We start from the raw sequence: 22,055 nt of genomic DNA on the forward strand, positions 1-22,055 counted from the left end.
GCTACTGGCAATGGCCATACAGTCATCTGCGATTAACTTGACTGCACCAGAGCAGTAATAACCCTGTGGAGCTTTTAGACACCTGGAATAAAGGTATGCAGTGTGGCTGTGGCTATTCAGCACTACGGCCCCTTGCTGACTAAGGGCATTGGTGTTGTGTTGTTGATTGAATGCTACCTTACTCTACTCACCCCAGTAGGTAATGGATACCAATACACTTCAGGCTTTATATTTCTCCTGTCACATATAATTGTGTTGTATCATACAAAGGAGGGATATTTTGCAGCACTTGTTTAACACACAGTTATGGAGATTGCATTATACATGTTTTCATTTCTGATACCAGTTATTTGGAATGTCAAACCAATGGCTGGTTCAAGTAGGGCTAGTTGAGGCATCCTGCTTGAATTGCCATTGCTTCAAGGATGTCAAACCACTCTATTCCTGCTGCCAACTCCATTACAATTACTACCTTAGAGGCCTGATCCAATGCCCATTGAAATCTGTGGGAAGACTACCATTGACTTAACTCGACTGTCTGTCTTGTGTAATTTCAGTACTTCTCCAGAATGGTCACCTTTTTAGTGTGTTTCTCCAGAAGCTGAGAAAATATAGCACAATGTAATAAAGGATTATCTGGTACAGCAACATCCTCTCCAGCTCATTGAAGAATAGAAGTTTATTGATAAACTTCACTACTTCTTGAATGGGAGGACAGTAGCTAGGTGGCCGAGCCTGAGAGGGAGGAGATTTTAATGGCGAAATAAAGGCAGTGATACAGAGGATTTGCCAAATGATTAAAAGAGGTTCTCTTAGACAAAACCTTCTCCTGGACACTGACTTCCCAATCCTGCAAGGTGTTGAGACCTCTTCTCATCCCCTTTTAGGATTGGGCCTTGAATGCCTCACAGTCCTGGAACTTAAAACAAGAAAAAAATATCAGAAAGGAGACAGTTCAGGTGACTGCACTCGGCTGACTTTCAGAGTAACACTAGCAGCTTAAACCCTAACTGAAAGTCTCTGAAAGAATCCAGGGGAGATAAATTTCTCCAACCAGGAATGAAACCAGGCAAAATTCAATGGAAAATACAAGGAAGCCTCAATTTTTTACCGCTTAAACTTTAGAAAACTTGGTTCTCATGTAGTTTATTGGACTTGCACTGTTGCAGCCATCATGTACAAGTTCTCCTTTGTAACTAGTACAAAAGCTATGTAATCTGCAGTGAGGTCCCTATAAGTAGAAAACCCTGAAACGTAAGAACAGCAAGTTATGCTACTACTTTCTTCTCCCCTATAACCTCAACTCTTCATGTTAGGTTTGTGGCTGAGGTAAGTCAGGGTAAGCCCCTGCAGATTTTTGAGGGGGACCCAGAGATAAATGGCTGATATATACATATTCTCTCATAACCGAAGGAGCTGGGAGATGTTTGTTACTAGCTCAAGCTCTATTTATTTCTGGATTTAAAAGTTTTCATATTGATTTATTGATCCAGGAAGACTAGAGCATATCCTTTGTTATGCTGCAAAAATGAAGAAAATCTTTTAAAAGTACTCAGTAGATTTTGTGATCTAATGATCTAATTTTTCTGCTCACGTCCTTTATTCTAGTTAAACTTTGAAATAACTGTCAACGGAATTTTTCTGCACACTGGAAATAATCTGTTCAAATTGTGGCTTTGCTAGCTAAAGAGATTTCAGGAACTGGTGCTGTTCCCAGCTGCAGAACACAAAAGCATTCACAGATGCTAACTAAATGGCCTATGCTGAAGACATTTTATTGCCTAATTGGTGTTTTTAAGAACATTTTCCTGCTGTATTTTTCCTTTTTTTTTTTTATGATTGCAATTACATTTGATTTCTTTGTGTTGGTGATTTTTATATATCAACTTCTGAATAGAAATTAGCAAGGAATAGGAAATGTTTCAAAACTGAAAATAGCCATGCATGTAAATTGAGGATTGTTCTTACAGACTGCTACCTCCAATGGTCTGAAAAATATCTTTATTTTTTCCATTACAGTGTTGCCTAATTTTCTTTGTCTGTTTCTTGCACTACTCTGATATCAGAGAGACAAGATGTACCCTGTAGTACCTGTTTGTATTTGCTTTGCTTCATCCACTGCTGCTTTATCAACCATTCTGAGATTTCCTTTAGTGGAGTTAGCAATTGAGAGCAGTTCAGGCTTTGAGCTATGCAACATATCAGGCGTTAGCAAGCAAATTTATTGGGGGTCTCTCAATCATACTATGATTTCTCACTCATTTCCAGATGGCAAAGCCATATACAACAATTCACAATATATTCCCCATATGCCCCAGAATCCTTTGCATTATTTCTCACTGCACTTAGTTGGAGGTCCATGATAAACGTAGTGGTTCATAGGTATTTCTGGCATCTCCGCCCATTTCCATAGTCCTTGAGACATCTGCTGGTACTCCTCTTGGGTGGTCACTATGCACAGGTTGAGAACTACTGATCTAATTCCAATGGCGATCACAAGGTTGATAAGTCATTGGAGGTGGGATACAGTTCTAATTTGTGTCATTTATTTTGTTTGCAGTAACTGCTTCTAATTAACCCGTACTAACCAGCTAAACACATAGAAAAGAAAAGGAGTACTTGTGGCGCCTTAGAGACTAACCAATTTATTTGAGCATAGCTCACAAAAGCTTATGCTCAAATAAATTGGTTAGTCTCTAAGGTGCCACAAGTACTCCTTTTCTTTTTGTGGATACAGACTAACACAGCTGCTACTCTGAAACATAGAAAAGAGTAAGGCTGTCAGGATTTAGCTCTTAGTTAAATCTTACTCAGGCAGACTCCCACTGATTGCTTGATTTGGCCTTCAGTGGTAACAAAGGAAAGATACGCACTTGCTGAGAATGTGAAAATATCTTATTTGCTGCCCCTCTGTTTACTTTATATGTATAGTGCACGACATTGCATTCATGACACACTATGCTACTACAGGTTTTAGAGTAACAGCTGTGTTAGTCTGTATTTGCAAAAAGAAAAGGAGTACTTGTGGCACCTTAGAGACTAACCAATTTATTTGAGCATAAGCTTTCGTGAGCTACAGCTCACTTCCTCGGATGCATACAGTTAGTTCACATTCTTTACCAGTGGGCAATTTTGGGGGAAGAAAGGATTTGCCAGGTAGAGGATATTTAGGCCAAAATTTACTGATTTTGGGTGCCTATATTTTTGGATGCCCAGCCTGAGATACCTTGTGCCTGACTTCCAGAAGCATTGAGTATTTGTATCTCCACATCAGGAGATGTGGGTGCTCAGCACCTCTGAAAATCAGGTCTAAGACTGTTCTCACATATGGCAGGGCACACAGCAGCTACAGGACTGGGGGAATCCAAAGGTGAGCTTTACACCACATTTGCACACCACTGATTTGAAGCTGTGGGTGTGCAATTCAGCTGGACATCAGGATCTGGTCCGGAGGGGCGGGGGGGTTAATAATGGCTTCTGCTAATTCAGTTGTGCTGGCCAGTGTGACGTGAACAGAATTTTAATTAAAAAGTAGGTTTGTAAATAAAGTAATGATCTAGTCTAGAGACTTTTCTTTAAAAAAAGCAGTTTTAACAAACCTGTGCTCCAGACACGCCACCCAGCACAGCCACAGTAGCAGAAACCAGTACCAAAACCCCTGTTTTAAAATGACTTCTTATCAGGAAGTAAAGGTTTGTCTAGCTGGGAACCCAAAAATATTAACATTGTTTTATTATGTGGGTAACTGGAAAAGGCCCTTGTTTAGAATAGTCATGGAAACCATGCTAGCAACAACCATATTTAGTTGTTGCTAGCATGATTTCTATTGTAACGTAGGCAGAGTCTAATCAAAACAGGTTTGCTGTGTTTTCTGTGACTCACGATATGCATTCTGCCCTGACATGCATAATATTCAGCCTAGAAAACAGACAAAAGGAATTTTAATCCTCTTCTATGATGCTTTGTACTTTACAGTTTTATGACAAAACATACTATTGCTAGCATTGATGTAGCTCCAGAAGTAGTAGCAATGGGGGAAGTGCTAGTGCAGACAAGGAGACAAGGCTCCCTCAGCTGCCAGCATTTTTAACACTGTCATTTGGACCTTCTCTGAGCAGGCAGTTAGAGTAGTTCAAATTTCTGCAGAGTGGTCCAGATCCTGAGGTTCATTTACTCAGTCCTTACTGAGGCAAACTCCTATGGAAAACTATGTAAGTACTTCAGGATTTAGCTTTACAATGTCCTGTCATTTTGACCCCCTTTCAAATGCCTGTAACACACCTTCTGTTCATATATTAAAATGTTTACAGTGGTGCACAAGCAGTGTAGAGGAAGGATGGTTGTGGATAAGGTGCTAGCCTAGGACTTTGGAAACCCAAGATTCCTGGGGCAAATCAGATAGTCGCTCTGTGGCTCAGTTTCCCATCTCTAAAATGAGGATCACATAGTTCCCTCCCTCAAAGGGGTCTTGTGAGGATATATACATTACAAGACTGTAAGATGCTCAGACATTAGGGTGATGAAGGCCATTTAAGTACCTAAGATAAATATAGGGACACATGGCCTGGGCAAGTCCAAACTCCATTCTGTCCCACAGTTAATGGGTCCCTCTGTTACAGGGCCTGTGTGGGCAAGAAGTGCAAACTTTGCAGCTGCAACTGTGCAATTAGTCCTCCTTTCAGTGACAGATTTGACATTAATAGCTCTCACTTGTCAGCCCACTCAGCTATTGGCTGCACGTGGGCCTGTGAGCATCTGAAGTGATGCTCAACTGGTCACAGCTTTGCCCCTCCCATCCTCAAGAACAAACCTCAGTGCAGTAAAGGAGGACACAAAAACACAATGAAAAAATACTTTATTAACATTGTGACATTCTATGTAACCCCCATATTCCTCATTTTTATATAATTGTGATCTGACATATAAAGCTTGCCTTGTGAGGTATCAGGGGAAAGGTTATGGTCTGCTGAAAGTCATTTCTCTATCCATATATGTATATCATTAATGCATATGCAGTTATGAGAATTATGTTGTACGATTGTCACTAAAACATGCTGTAAGCTGGGGAGTCAGCCAGATGTTAGCTCCCCAGAGGCAATAGCAAGGAAAGTAACCAATGCCCAGGCGGGGTGTCAAACAACCCATGGACAGCCATTGTCCAGCAAGGGAGCTACAATTCAATGACTCACCTGCATGAGGCCACACCAGGGGAATTGCTCAAACTTGCAGGGAGACTCAGCAGTGCCCCCCCAGACATGCCTGGACTTGTGTTCCCCCAGCACATGGGACTGAGTTTATAAAACAGAACACAGGGGCCCCATGCTTGGCCTTTCTCCTGCCCCACCAATGCTACCAGCAACAAAGGGCTTGTCTACACTGGCAACGTTAAAGTGGCTTGTGTGGGCATGTGGCACAGCATTAGGAGAGAGTTCTCCCAGCGCTCTAAAAAACCCACCTCCACGATGGACAAAACCTGTATACTAAGGACTGTAATATCCAGTGGGGTGAGAAAAACTGCTTAATCTAGATGTTGCCCAGTCTAATTGGGTTGAGAATTTAGACTGTGTGCTTTTATTTTATTTTGGTAACTAATTCTGACTTTTTGCCTGTCATTTATAATCACTTAAAATCTATCTTTTGTAGTCAATACATTTGTTTTACTGTTTATCTTCACCAGTGAGTTTGCATGAAGTGTGTGGCAAAACTGCTCGGGTTTGCAAGACTGGTGTATTTCCATTGATGAAGCGGTAAACCAATTAATTAATTTGCACAGCTCGTCTTGAGCAGTGCAAGAGAGCATATTCGTGAGGTACAGTGATGGGAGCTGGAGGGATTTGGCTCTGGTGCCTTTCTCTGTGTGATTCATGAGTGGCTCTGGGAGCATTCATGCAATCTAGCTGGGTGTGGGGTTCCACATGGTTTTGTGCTGAGTGATAACAGCACCTGGAGGGGTGTGCTGCTGGTCACTAGTAAGGCATTGTGAGAGACAGCCCAGGCTGGAGAGAGTTAAGGGGGTACAGCGGTCCCACAGTCCCAGGCTGCACCCTGGGGGTCCCGTCACAAGCATATCAAAAAATACAACACATGCATTCTGAAAAAAATATTAAGCTGGAAACACAAAAGGGAAAAAAAAATCAAAGATTTGGTAGCAGCTACCCCACAATATACTTACTATGTTGGGATGCCAGAGCTGTCACAAGATTGCCTCAGCAGCATCTGATATCCTAAAACCAGAACAAAGAAAAGGGATTACATAGCGATGTACCCATCCATCATATCCCCAAGAAAATGCATTTATCTCAACATGCTGCCCCAGCATCCACTTACTGCCCCACTGCACCCAATGAGGGATGCAACCCCTGGCAGCCCAAGTGCATTAGGCAGGAGAGGAGGAGATGAAGGAACTCTCTGGGCTGGCTTAAGGGGGCTGAGAGGGATGTCCTTCCTCAGGGACCTAGTGCCCAGACCTACTCCTATCTCTGGATGAAAGAGTGAAACCATTAGAATTGCTACAAAACAAGGACCAGAAAAGTCCACCCAAATTAAAGACACAAAGTTACTTTAAAAAAAAAAAAGAGAGAGAGAGAGAGGGGGAACTGGGCTTATTTAGTTTGCAGAAGAGAAGAGTGATGCGGGATTTGATAGCAGCCTTCAACTACATGAAGGGAGGTTCTAAAGAGGATGGAGCTAGGCTGTTCTCAGTGGTGGCAGATGACAGAACAAGGAGCAATGGTCTCAAGTTGCAGTGGGGGAGGTCTAGGTTGGATATTAGGAAACACTATTTCACTAGGAGGGTGGTGAAGCACTGGAATGGGTTACCTAGGGAGGTGGTGGAATCTCCATCCTTAGAAGTTTTTAAGGCCTGGCTTGACAAAGCCCTGTCTGGGATGATTTTGTGGGTGTTGGTCCTGCTTTGAGCAGGGGGTTGGACTAGATGACCTCCTGAGGTCTCTTCCAACCCTAATCATCTATGATTAATGAATGAAGTCAAGCTCCTTACCTCCAAGAGGTAGCAGCATTCACTGGAAGAGTGCCTAAGCATCCAGACAGGCTGGTGACCCTCTACCATCTACAATTGTGAAGTCACAGCAGGGCATAACCCCTAACCGTTATGGCCCCTTGGGCAGGACAAACCCATTCAACGAATCCATTGGGATAACAAAAATGTAAACAGGGGCAAATATACATTATAGATTCATAGAAAAGCATTTGCTCCAAGGAGCTGTGCCAGGAATTATGGCAACAATCCACAAGCCCTGTAACATTAGCAAAAGGAAGGCATGGATGTTGAGCACCAAGTATACCTAAATCAGGATCACTAGTGTGGATGCACTGCACTGTTACAACTAGTACTGATAATGGTGCCATTCTTTACTGTAGATGAGGTTAAGTGCTGGTCACTGTCTCACTGAGTTAAGAGAAGAAGAGATTTACATTTCCTGGAGTTACTATTCCAACTGTCTCTGGTTTGCCCACCAGATGTCATCTGAAAAACACCTAATCACTTGTAGCAGCATTGAATTTCCTGATAATTTTTCTTTATAGAAACAAACAGCACATATGTTACAGTCTCTGATATACATAATAGAATACTGATATGTAAAACCAAATGGGATAGAAAGTTTCTGAATGGAAGTTTTCTAGGAGGGAGTTTAAAGTTTCCTTGATATGCAATACACAAAGAGGTTCTAAACCTTGTCCCTAACCTCCTTCCCTTTCTTCTCCCTCCCACCTCACCACAACCAGGCCCCAGCACCACCAGATGCCTTATAAATACGTAAAATGGACGAGAGTCTGAATATAAGAGTGCAACTAACCCTTGGTAATTTGGTACCACATGCAACCATTCCAGTGTACCCCAGAAGTCTTTGAACTGGTTCCTATGGTATTTCAAAGGAAACTCCATTTTCCTAGTACTTCTTCATAGAAATCATATAGGAATCAAAGCAATGGTTTTGTGGGGTCCTCTGGAATCTATGGGGAAAAAGTTGCAAGTTGCTTTTCTGTAATAAAAGAGCAAACTAAGAACTGGAACATTGCTGCAAGGCATAATGCCAGAGAAAAATCAACATGAGGTGCTTTGATGGTAACAGAAATAGCTAGTTGATTGTAAATGTTGAAGGACCTTGACATACTTCCAAAATGATAGTTGAAAGAGAGAGAAGTGAAATGTCACACTGATTACTAATTGTTTGCTTGTTTTGTCCGGAATAGCCCCCTCAAATGTCCATCAGCAGACACTATAACAAAGGACATTAGTCTACTAATAAAAATTGTGTTTTTTATATAGGATTCCTAAAACTTGTTGGTCTGTCTCACAGGCTGTATTAACACACTACACTTCCACACTGGAGCCAATCCAAAATTACTGTTTGTACTAATAAAGGCTGTAGATTCTGCCCTAAAACAGGTAGATCATGCAATACATATAGCCCTAAGGCCTGGATAATAGTCGGGGCGGCGAGTTATATGGGCCCGTGGTGCCAGTGCTCCAGCAATATTCAGGGCATGGGGGCTCTGCTCCACCAATGTTTGGGGCTGGGTCTCTCCTGGCCCTGCCTGCCGACCCTGCGCGCCTCCCCTGAGCGTCCCTGCCTGCACTCTGGGCAGTGGGCGGCTGCCCTGCCACTCCACTCCGCTCTGCCGGCTCTTGGCATCAACTGCTGCCGCAGGGTCCTAGCACCTCCAAACCATAGTGCCAGGGCAGGATGACCCTGACCCTGCCCTTCCACCTCAGACGGACAGACCCTTCCCTTTTCCGGCAGGACCCTCCACCAGCACAGGGGGCCCCATGACCACAGTCAATGCTCCTGCTCTATGCTGGGCAAGGGGCAGCCCCATCCCCCACCCCAGTGAGGCTACAGTGAGGGGCGGCAGCAGCAGGGGAGGAGGCGCACATGTGATGGCAGCCTGCAGCCCTCATCCCTGCACCTCAACCCTCTGCCCACACCCCTCTCACATCCCAAGCCCCTCATCCCCAGCCCCACCGCAGAGCCCTCTATTTTTAAATATATATATTGGCTTACATGGGGGCTGGGGGGGACTTGGACCCATTCTGGCCACCAGCAAAAATTACACAAACCTGTCACCCCTGATAACAGTGTTATCTATCACAGACCGATTTGTTTCGTGTCCTGCGTATATGTATGGTACAGATCCTGCAACACAACAAGATTGAAATCCAGGGGAACTGAGGATGCTTAGCACTTTACAATGGTTACTCAGTCCCTTGTGAGACTGAGCCTAAGTCTGCTCATTCTCATGTTCCAATTAGTTCAGGCAGGCCGGACTACCTCCCTACAACTAGAGATACAAAGGAGGCCTTCCCTGCACTGCACCTTCATCTCAGTGTCAGAACCCAGAGTATGCCCTGTCCTGCCAGTCTCTAAACAATCCCACACTCCAATAAGCTCTAGACTACTCAGTGATTATACTGCACACATCTCTTGACTTTCTCCAGATCAACACACCCCATCCCACTGGCTCCAGAAAGTGTTCACATAAAGCCAAGATAGTGCAATGGTTCCTCCTACTAAAAAGAGAATGTGTTCAGCTACTTGTGTAATGGTGAACTTCACAGGGTTGGCTTTTTGTCTGAAACATTTTTGTGCAGTTTTGCTTCAAAGACCTTCTGCAAAGAGCCCAAGTATTAAAAGAACAGAGAAAATTACTAGGGGCCTGGAGACAGTGGCCTAGTTTCAGTAAGTATTCCTGGAGAAATTAGATGGTAGATAAGATAAAACTACTATCTACTATCCTCAGGAATATCCACTAAATTAGGCCACCATTTTCAGACCTTTGCCACGCTGTCTGTTCTCATTTTTTAAAATTATTTATTTTTAAAATACAAAAGGAAGTGTCTTTCTATCAGGAAAAAAACTGTTTTATGCTTACCCAAAGTGAAAGTTGGATTTCCACAGTAAAAGTGAAGTGGAAGATCAAAAGTGAAGTGAAATACAGAATAAATAAATTCTTTCTAGGATCTCAAATGAATAAAGGAATCCTGAATTGAAGTGCCTCATTCGCTCCTGATTTACAGCCATGTAACTGACACCAGAATTAGGCCTTTCATTAGTTCATCCTGGTTCTTCCCTTTTCCCCCCTACTCCTTTTTTGCCCTTTTCCATTCTCTAAGATTTCCTTACATCTCCTCACTTGCAAGCAATCCCAGGACTATTCTAACTCTTCTCTCTCGCCTCACTCCTCTTCCTCCAGAAAAAGAACAAGAAAGTTATTACAGATATATCGGAAGGCGAAAAACAATGGAGTATTACGTATATTACAGTAAAACATGAGAAGTATTTTGTAAATAGCATAAATTAAATCTCCAAGTTGTAAACAAATTGTTTTCAATGTGCCAAAAGCAATGCAATGCTTCAAAGTCCAATGCACAAGGAGAGCTGCATAACAGCAGTGATTCATGTTAGAGCTAAGAACAGCATGGCAACTAAGGATAAAGCAGTGCTAAAGCAAAACTACAGAAAGCTTTAGGTTTAGCCAAGTCTCAACAAAGCAATAAAGCAGAGGCTCTCCCTCACTCTTTCACTCAGCAATCTGAGCTGCTGCAGGTAGTTAAAACTGGCACATGTCTTAGTCCCTCAGTCCTGTTGGACCTTCAAACCTTCCTCAGGAGCTGTTTCCTTCAGCTCTTCTTCACCATGACTCCTGTCAGCTCCGATGATTCTCTAAAAACAGTGTGTCTTCATTCCTGACTAAAGTAGTCAAACTTGGTGCACTTTGTGCCTTCTCTTTAGAAGACTTCCTTTTAAAGCACCCTCACAGGAGAGGTGCCTTCTCAATTGAAAGGTTTTGGCTGCCTGGAATCCTTTCTTCCTTCTTTTATTTAAAGGGCAAGATACCACACCACCTCAAATCACCATGAGCAATACTCTAAACATAATAAACAAGAAGCCAGAGATAGATAAAATGATTCCTCAGCAACATCATGAAGATTTATTCGAGAAGTGTGCCCTGCAGAAAGAATTACTCCCAAGTTTGTGAAGAAAATGGCTTACAGGCAACAGCTGACCTTAACAAGAAGAGCAAAGAAAATGTGGCTGTTTAGGAATGTTATATCACAGACTGCAAAGAAAGATTCATCTGGTTCTGTCACTGATTTAGTACCTGATCCTACCCCCAGAAAAGTCAGTGGGAGTTTTGTCATTGACTTCACTGGGGCAGAATAGGGTCTTAAGTTTTTAATCACATGCTTTTACTTTTCTGTTTCCTAGACTGCATCATAATGAGCATAACAACAAAGTGATTACATTAGTAGAGACTGGAACTAAGGAGCCAATTTTTCATATTTTTCAATTTTTCATAATTTGCATTACAATCACAGTAAATCTGCATGCAAATAACCACTTAGGCAACTCACTGATCAGTGGTGTGCACAGTTAGTGACTGCAAACCATCACAGCAACCACACCAGCAAATTGTGAGCAAACCGTTTTTGTGCATGCATTTCTGAAGATGTTTAAAAGACCCAAATCATGTGAATTTCATTTGAAATATTCTTCACAGAGACAAATCTTTGCAACTCAAAAGAAGAAACTATAAATCAAAAGTCTGCCTTTAGCAATTGTAAAGAAATATTCATACTATCCAAATCCAGGTCCAAGATTGAGCTTTAAATGGCAACAGCAATTACTACATGATCAGGGCTGTAAATGTAAAAGATGGTAGGAGAACACTTCAACCTCTCTGGCCACTCAGTAAAAGATTTAAGGGTGGCAATTTTGCAACAGAAAAGCTTCAAAAACAGACTCCAACGAGAAACTGCTGAGCTTGAATTAATATGCAAGCTAGATAACATTAACTTGGGTTTGAATAAAAAGAAAAGGAGTACTTGTGGCACCTTAGAGACTAACCAATTTATTTGAGCATAAGCTTTCGTGAGCTACAGCTCACTTCATCGGATGCATACTGTGGAAAGTGTAGAAGATCTTTTTATACACACAAAGCATGAAAAAATACCTCCCCCCACCCCACTCTCCTGCTGGTAATAGCTTCTCTAAAATGATCACTCTCCTTACAATGTGTATGATAATCAAGTTGGGCCATTTCCAGCACAAATCCAGGGTTTAACAAGAACGTCGGGGGTGGGGGGTAGGAAAAAACAAGGGGAAGTAGGTTACCTTGCATAATGACTTAGCCACTCCCAGTCTCTATTCAAACCTAAGTTAATTGTATCCAATTTGCAAATGAATTCCAATTCAACAGTCTCTCTCTGGAGTCTGGATTTGAAGTTTTTTTGTTGTAATATCGCAACTTTCATGTCTGTAATCGTGTGACCAGAGAGATTGCAGTGTTCTCCGACTGGTTTATGAATGTTATAATTCTTGACATCTGATTTGTGTCCATTTATTCTTTTACGTAGAGACTGTCCAGTTTGACCAATGTACATGGCAGAGGGGCATTGCTGGCACATGATGGCATATATCACATTGGTGGATGTGCAGGTGAACGAGCCTCTGATAGTGTGGCTGATGTTATTAGGCCCTGTGATGGTGTCCCCTGAATAGATATGTGGGCCCAGTTGGCAATGGGCTTTGTTGCAAGGATAGGTTCCTGGGTTAGTGGTTCTGTTGTGTGGTATGTGGTTGCTGATGAGTATTTGCTTCAGGTTGGGGGGCTGTCTGTAGGCAAGGACTGGCCTGTCTCCCAAGATTTGTGAGAGTGTTGGGTCATCTTTCAGGATAGGTTGTAGATCCTTAATAATGCGTTGGAGGGGTTTTAGTTGGGGGCTGAAGGTGATGGCTAGTGGCGTTCTGTTATTTTCTTTGTTAGGCCTGTCCTGTAGTAGGTGACTTCTGGGAACTCTTCTGGCTCTATCAATCTGTTTCTTCACTTCCGCAGGTGGGTATTGTAGTTATAAGAATGCTTGATAGAGATCTTGTAGGTGCTTGTCTCTGTCTGAGCGGTTGGAGCAAATGCGGTTGTATCGCAGAGCTTGGCTGTAGACAACGGATCATGTGGTGTGGCCAGGGTGAAAGCTGGAGGCATGTAGGTAGGAATAGCGGTCAGTAGGTTTCCGGTATAGTGTGGTGTTTATGTGACCATCGTTTATTAGCACTGTAGTGTCCAGGAAGTGGATCTCTTGTGTGAACTGGACCAGGCTCAGGTTGATGGTGGGATGGAAATTGTTGAAATCATGGTGGAATTCCTCAAGGGCTTCTTTTCCATGGGTCCAGATGATGAAGATGTCATCAATATAGCACAAGTAGAGTAGGGGCATTAGGGGATGAGAGCTGAGGAAGCGTTGTTCTAAGTCAGCCATAAAAATGTTGGCATACTGTGGGGCCATGCGGATACCCATAGCAGTGCCGCTGATTTGAAGGTATACATTGTCCCCAAATGTAAAATAGTTATGGGTAAGGACAAAGTCACAAAGTTCAGCCACCAGGTTAGCCATGACATTATCGGGGATAGTGTTCTTGACGGCTTGTAGTCCATCTTTGTGTGGAATGTTGGTATAGAGGACTTCTACATCCATAGTGGCCAGGATGGTGTTATCAGGAAGATCACCGATGGATTGTAGTTTCCTCAGGAAGTCAGTGGTGTCTCGAAGGTAGCTGGGAGTGCTGGTAGCATAGGGCCTGAGGAGGGAGTCTACATAGCCAGACAATCCAACAAAAAAAACTTCAAATCCAGACTCCAGCGAGAGACTGCTGAATTGGAATTCATTTGCAAATTGGATACAATTATCTTAGGCTTGAATAGAGACTGGGAGTGGCTAAGTCATTATGCAAGGTAACCTATTTCCCCTTGTTTTTTCCTACCCCCCCCCCCCGATGTTCTTGTTAAACCCTGGATTTGTGCTGGAAATGGCCCAACTTGATTATCATACACATTGTAAGGAGAGTGGTCACTTTAGATAAGCTATTACCAGCAGGAGAGTGGGGTGGGGGGAGGTATTTTTTCATGCTTTGTGTGTATAAAAAGATCTTCTACACTTTCCACAGTATGCATCCGATGAAGTGAGCTGTAGCTCACGAAAGCTTATGCTCAAATAAATTGGTTAGTCTCTAAGGTGCCACAAGTACTCCTTTTCTTTTTGGGAATACAGACTAACACAGCTGTTACTCCGAAACCTTGGGTTTGAATAGAGACTGGGAGTGGCTGGGTCATTACATATATTGAATCTATTTCCCTAAAGTTAAGTATCTTCACACCTTCTTGTCAACTGTCTAAATGGGCCATCTTGATTATCACTACAAAAGTTTTTTTCTCCTGCTGCTAATAGCTCATCTTAACTAATTAGCCTCTCACAGTTTGTATGGCAACTTCCAACTTATCTGTATGTATATATATTTCTTCTTACTATATGTTCCATTCTATGCATCCGATGAAGTGGGCTGTAGCCCATGAAAGCTTATGCGCTAATAAATTTGTTAGTCTCTAAGGTGCCACAAGTACTCCTGTTCTTTTCTCTGGAGGTGATAGGCATTATCAGGACAGGATTGTATTCCTAACAGCCCACTAGCACCTTATTTCAATGTGACTAGTTTGGAATGTGAGGATGTGACTGTTCGCTTCCCAGCTTCTGGCTGCCTCTGCTGCTTAGCCAAAGGCCTTAGCCTAAGAACAGGGCCTCAGACTGTCACAGTAAGAGAAGGTCCTTACACTGGCAGACAGTGATTTTGATTCTTTCTTTTATACCTCTATAACTAGCTAAGTGATAAGAATACACCTAAATTCTTAGAGTAGAGGCCTTTACAGACAGGCCTGAATATCTATATCCTAACAGGTATGTCTACACTGCCATCAGAGGTGCGATTGCAGCTCAGGCAGGCATACCCATGCTAGCTTTAATCTAGCTAGAGCTGCTAAAAATAGCAATGAATGTGTGTAGCAGTGCAGGCTCTATAAGCCCACCCACAATCCTAGGTACATACTTGCATTGCTAGCTTAGTCTGAGGTCTGTGCCACCATGTCTTCACTGCTATTTATAGCCACACTAGCTAGATTAAAGCTAGCCCTGGTATGCCTACCAGAGATGCAATCACATCTCTGATCGCAGTGTAGACATACTGTAAGTGTCAGACAAGCATTTCAGGTATCTGAATCGGAACTGGAAACACCAATTTTCTCCGCATAGACAGGGATGAAAAATAGTTGGCCAGATCCTTCCTGGGTGTAAATCTGTGTCACTCCATTGTCCTTAGTGAATCTTTGCCAATGTATAGTCCTGGAGGGTCTATTTTCTGAATTGTTTGGGTGGACTAATGCCACATTCAATGAGTATTCTTGAGCCAAATCAACTCCAATAACAAGACTATGTTCTCACTATTTTTTCCTTATGTCAGAGATGTGTCCCTTTCAAAGCAGAAAATGAACATAGGTCAACAAAGCACTTTTGGCTAACCCCCAAATGTCGCCAAAAAGAGTTGTGCGTCAAGCTGATGTTTTCACTGGAAATGAAGAGAGCATCAAGATGTACCAAATACCTCAGCCTACATTGGAGGAACATATTTCCTTGACATGCATAATATGATATCCAATACATAAGGAACGGTAGGTAGCTAGCATAGAGCAGAGGCAGCATGATACAGTGAACAGGAAATATGATTGGGAATCACAAGATTTGGATTCTATCTCCAACTCTGCTACTGAATTGCTGTGTGACCTGGCACAAATCACAATCTTTGTGTGCACACCTCCCCATCTTTACCATAGGGAAAATACCTTTCTTTGTGAAGTACTGTGAAAGCTATGGATGGAAAATGTTGTGTAATTACTAAGCATCATTACTGTTACATATTTATGTTGTTCTCCTTAAAATAAGAGCCTCAACTTTATTTAATTATGTGGATTGAAATATAAATACACCAAATCATTTTGAATATCGTTGGCAGTTTCCCTCTCACTTTAGTGACATTGTGTTATCTGATTAATATCTTTGTATTACTTGTCAGCCACATGTCTGAAACACATTGTGCAGAAGATACATTGCCCCAGACAAACATGCAGTCTGTGGACAGTAGTCTCTCCATTTTAACTAGCATGTATCATAAACCCTCTGTGAAACAACAGCAGTTAGTTATATAACCTGCAGAAACTTGTTGTGACTGAAAAGCCATTGTAGGACATGGCAGCGACTGCGAAGTATGCTCATTTGCTCCTGTCACACCACTGACAGGATGTTGTAGCCGACTGAATTATTTGGTCAGCCACCAGGTATTCTGCAAAGTTGATCAAATAGTTGGGAAAGATGAGGGACTGTAAGCCTGATTCTCCTCTCACTTACACTGGTGTAAATCAGGAATAACTCCAGTGATTACACTGGCATAAGTAAGAGGAGACGCTATCTGGCTATAAAACATATCTTGGAAGATGAGTGGGGAGGGGGTATGAGCAACCATGCCATCTGTTGCATAGCTCACTGATAGCTTTAGCCAAAATGTGTTGAGCACTATACCGTACAGCTTTAGGACCTGTTAATCAGGTGAGACACTTAATAGGGAATCACAAGGATAATAGGTCAGCAGAAACGCAGCGGATAAAAGTAATTATTTGTAGTGAGCTGAATACAAGTGTGGACTGGAATCTAAAGACTGCAACCAGAAGGCTAGCAGTTTAAATGTTGGGTAAAGCAATATACTCACAGAGCCAGCTGCTAAATAGGTCTGTGGTGATGTCCGTGACACTGCTTGATGGCGTGTACAGGTGTCAGTTTTTCACATTTCCCATTCATACTAAACACAATAGTCCTCGCACCATTAATACTATGGATGATTCTAGGGGCAGGTATTATGGATCTGATTCTTCTCTCACTTATATCAATTTCAAATCAGGAGTGATTTGATTTTGCACTTGTGCGAGAGAAGAACCAGGTCCTGCAGATTTGGTCCAGGCTCACACTATGACCCTCATTGTGCTGTTTTGGCAGCACGAAGGGGCTTCAATGTTCTTCTACATGGATAACTGAGGACTGTCATATGTTGGCACTATCCCACTCACGGTCATTTTCCCTAGAATAACAGGTGTGGTGAGGACATGCCAGTGGTGAAAGGAGGTTATAGTTTCAATGCTCTGCCCTTGGGATCCAGCACAAGACGTCATAATTTGGAGTTACCTTCAGGCTGTTCCAAGTTACATCCAGGGCTAAACTACTCCCCGAGCAGTCCTGGGGGCATGAGAAGTACAAAGACAAATTAAAACTAACTTTGCCCCAGTCCTACCTTCCATCCCAAAATAGTTATCTGGATGTTCACTTCAGCTCTTGGTATCCACATACTACTGAACCAGCTGCTAGACTTCTAGGCCTTCTTTCCTTTCCAAAAGCACATGGCTGTAGAGCACCTAGACCCTTCTCGATGCTGTAGAAATAAAACAACAATAACGAATACTGAAACAAAACACCATTCAGACTGACAACTTGCATTATCAAAGCCTATGTTAAAAAAGGTATTAAACTGATAACAGAGGACTGCCGTATTTCATTTGGTAATGTATCCTAGATTTGAAGATGATAGAATTGGAATTTGGAAAACATCTTTCAGATCATCTAATTCAAGCTGAAAAGAACCTACCCTATCAACTTATCAACATTTTCCTCTGAACCCTTTAGTGATTATGCTGCAACGTCCTCACCATTGAACACTGTTCTACTCTGCCTTATCTTCTCAACAGAAAGCTTTTCCTAATATCCAAGCCAAATTATTTCCCGCCCCCCCAACTTGACTCATTTTATCAATCCATTCCACTATGAATAATGCTCTCCCCTCTTCTATACCATCTCCTTTGAGTTAGTTAAGAAGAGTTATGTCCACTCCCATTAAATATAGTTTTCCTAGGAGGAGCAAATATAGATCCTTCAGTCTCTCCTTGTAAGTCAGAGTCTCAAGACCATTTATCATTTGTGTTGCCCTTCTTTGAACTTTACCTTTTGCATTGTAAGATAGTTTGTTTTGTTTCTGCAGCACCAATACATAGAGAATTTATAAAAAGTTTATCAAGTCAAACAGCCATTTGGTAGGTCCTGGGGACATCTCAAATGGTTGTATGATTGGATCCTTCATTTCTACCTATGCTCTGTATTGTTCTTTATGCTTAGAGCATCCTGATTCTCTGACCCAGCCCAAGTTTAGTTTACAGCCCCTTGCAGGCTTTAGAATCATGGATTCCAAGTCCAGAAGGGACTATTGTGATTATCTCGTCGGGCCACAGAACTCCTCAGAATAATTCTTAGAGCAGATCTTTTGGAAAACATCCAATCTTGATTTTAAAATGATCAGTGATGGAGAATCTACCATTTGGTTAAAAATGTTTGCATTATTTCCAGTATAAATTTCTTTAGCTTCACCTTCCAACCATTGAATTGTGTTATATATTTCTCTGCTAGATTGAACAGACCATTATTAAATATTTTTTTTCCCATGTAGGTGCTTATAGACTATGATGGCTCTGAACCCACTGAGGATCTCCTATTCATGGAGAGTCCCCAGCTGGGAAGATATGGGTGGTTTCCACTCTTTTTTATGGCTGGGGAAAAACTAGCTTGTCTGGAGCATCCCTATGCACTGACTGCCAAAGTGTTGACTTAGGGATATAAGCAGCTGGTGCAAAGATGAACAGTCCTGAAGTTGATCTACTATATGATGGGAAGCAGCCTGATGGCTGGACATCCCCAGGAAGAGCACAGCTCACCTGCAGCTCAGGGTTTGGGGAACTCCTTTCCATCCTAGTCTCAATCCATCCTCTTTGTGAACACAATGCATATAATTTAGACTTCTAACAACCAGGTTATTCCTGTGCACCCTGTTTCCTCCCCACCAGCTCTATTTACACATTACTGCATGAGCAAAACTGTGTGGAACTGTGTGTCCCCAAATAGCAAGCCCCAAATATCCTCTCACAAATTTGTCTGGCAAATTTTCAAACTAGAGCCATCTTTTTCCCCCTACGCTACCAGGCTTTATATCTACAAATTTAATCCTTGTCAAATTTATAGTCTGCAGGATCCAGCCCTTGGTGTAACCACTTACACACACAGGCAGCTTTACTCACTTGAGTGGTCCCCATTACTAACATGAGTAAAGTTATGCACATGCAATAAATATTTGCAAGGTTGTGCCCCAATTTATTAATGTATAACACCCGTCCCAGTACAGATCCTTAACGGACCCCTCTTGGGTACAGCTGACCATTCTGATTTAATACCATTGATAATAAGCTTATCTATCATCCCTTTATTTTCTTACCTGGATATTATACAATAAGGTTATGTCCCTATGAGCTTCCTCTGTAGTAATGTACCTCACTAAAATCCAAGTAATCCACCCCCTTATTCTTATCCATCTGGTCTGTTGCTGTACCTTACAAGACCTGTTGTAGGGGATAGTCTAATTCTTTTAATCTGTATTTTTACAGAGGGTAGCTTTCAGCTATATTTTGAAGATGTGGAAAATGAATAAAAATTCAAGAAAGGTATTTTATCTTATTTCAACCTGAGTTTTACTGTCCCCTGAAAGAATGACTGAGATCTTTATAAATATCCCAGAGGTGCTTCTGAAGAAAAACAAAGCCATCTGCTGGGGTCATGATCGGCAATTAGGGGAAATCAGCAGCAAAGGAATCTACGCTTATTGTCTGTGTCTCCTCTGTGCAGCTCCTGAGAATTAATACAGAAGAATTATTGCTAAACAAAATACACAAACATCAAGCTTTTCCACAGCCATTCCACTTGCCTAGCTGATGTTGTAGCAGACTGGTAAAGGCTAGGGTTTGGTCAGGAGGTGTTCTGTAGTGATATCAAACCAGGCTATATTTCTCACTACAGTAAATCCACCTTAAGCAACCACCCAAGGGACAGAAAAAATGTTTGCATAATTGAGGGTAGTCTTCCCAATAAAGGTGAAGTAAAATTGTACTAAATGGATGAGATCCTGGTCTGTGCTGTGCCTGCTTTCCACAACACAGCTAACACAAAGTGCTCGTAAAGTGTGCATACCTGGACCTGGGACGATCACTCCAATGGGGGTTCTTTCAGTGTGGTTGAGCTGGAATAGCAGCTCCTATTAGAACTGGTAAAAAAAAAAATCAATGGAATGGTTTCTTAGGTCCAAGATATATATAAAGAGAGACTACCACCCCACCACCTCTCTCTCTCTCAAAATTTTTCAAAAGGTCTTGGTTTTGTTTTGATGCAGAACAAAAACATTTTGAAAACTCAAACCATTTCACAAAAGAGAATTCTTATTTTCTAGCCACCCATAGCTCCTACACCACCTGCTTCTTCCTGCAACCAGTGTAGGGGGTACGGATAGAAAAAGTAGGCACTGCTTGTGTTATTAACAGCCCGCGCAACATACAGCAGGTCTAATTGTTCCTTTCTGCTGTGTGCTGCCTGGTTTTTATGACAATCACTGGATTCTACACATCTCTATCAGCTTTTGCTGAACTCATCTAAATTACACACACAGAGTTCTCTGCGGGGGGTGGGAGGTCAATACTCAGCAGGCTTTGGGGAACACCAACTCAGCAGCTTGAAAGTTTGGCCCTTAAATGACAGATCATGTGACTCTTCAAATATATTTCACTCACTTAAACAGAAATTAAAAGGTACAGTGACTAGAGTGAAATCCCTGCAAGCTGCATGGACACTTTTCAAAGTCACCATAATAGAGGCTCAACTTAAATGAATATCCCAAATTAAAAATCACAGTAAAAGAACTAAAAAAGAGCCACCATGGCTTAACCACCATATAAAAGAAGCAGTGAGAGATAAAAAGGCATCTTTTAAAAAGTGGAAGTCAAATCCTAGTGAGGTAAATAGAAAGGAGAATAAACACTGCCAAATTAAATGTAAAAATGTAATAAGAAAAGCCAAAAAGGAGTTTGAAGAACAGCAAGCCAAAAACTCAAAAGGTAATAACAAAATGTTTTTTAAGTACATCAGAAGCAGGAAGCCTGCTAAACAACCAGTGGGGTCCCTGGACAATTGAGATACAAAAGGAGCACTTAAAGATGATACAGTCATCACAGAGAAACTAAATGAATTCTTTGCTTCAGTCTTCAAGGCTGAGGATGTTAGGGAGATTCCCAAACCTGAGCCGTCTTTTGTACGTGACAAATCTGAGGAATTGTCACAGATTGAAGTGTCATTAGAGGAGGTTTTGGAATTAATTGATAAACTTAACAGTAACAAGTCACCGGGACCATATGGCATTCACCTAAGAGTTCTGAAAGAACTCAAATGTGAAATTGCAGAACTATTAGCTATGGTTTGTAACCTGTCCTTTAAATCAACTACTGTATCCAGTGACTGGAAGATAGCTAAGGTAACGCCAATATTTAAGAAGGGCTCTAGAGGTGATCCTGGCAATTATAGACTGGTAAGTCTAACGTCAGTACCGGGCAAATTAGTTGAAATAATAGTAAAGAATAAAATTGTCAGACACATAGAAGAACATAAATTGTTGCGCAAAAGTCAACATGGTTTCTGTAAAGAGAGATCATGTCTTACTAACCTATTAGAGTTCTTTGAGGGGGACAACAAACATGTGGACAAGGGGGATCCAGTGGACATAGTTTACTTAGATTTCCAGAAAGCCTTTGACAATATCCCTCACCAAAGGCTCTTACTTAAATTAAGTTGTCATGGGATAAGAGGGAAGATCCTTTCATGGACTGAGAACTGGTTAAAAGACAGGGAACAAAGGGTAGGAATAAATGGTAAATTTTCAGAATGGAGAGGGGTAACTAGTGGTGTTCCCCAAGGGTCAGTCCTAGGACCAATCCTATTCAACCTATTCCTAAATGATCTGGAGAAAGGGGTAAACAGTGAGGTGGCAAAGTTTGCAGATGATACTAAACTGCTCAAGATAGTTAAGACCAAAGCAGACTGTGAAGAACTTCAAAAAGATCTCGCCAAACTAAGTGATTGGGCAACAAAATGGCAAATGAAGTTTAATGTGGATAAATGTAAAGTAATGAACATTGGAAAAAATAACCCCAACTATACGTACATTATGATGAGGGCTAATTTAACGACAACTAATCAGGAGAAAGATCTTGGAGTCATCATGGACAGTTCTCTGAAGACATCCATG

Source organism: Eretmochelys imbricata, chromosome 5, assembly GCF_965152235.1.
Source record: "Eretmochelys imbricata isolate rEreImb1 chromosome 5, rEreImb1.hap1, whole genome shotgun sequence".
Lineage (NCBI taxonomy): Eukaryota > Metazoa > Chordata > Testudines > Cheloniidae > Eretmochelys > Eretmochelys imbricata.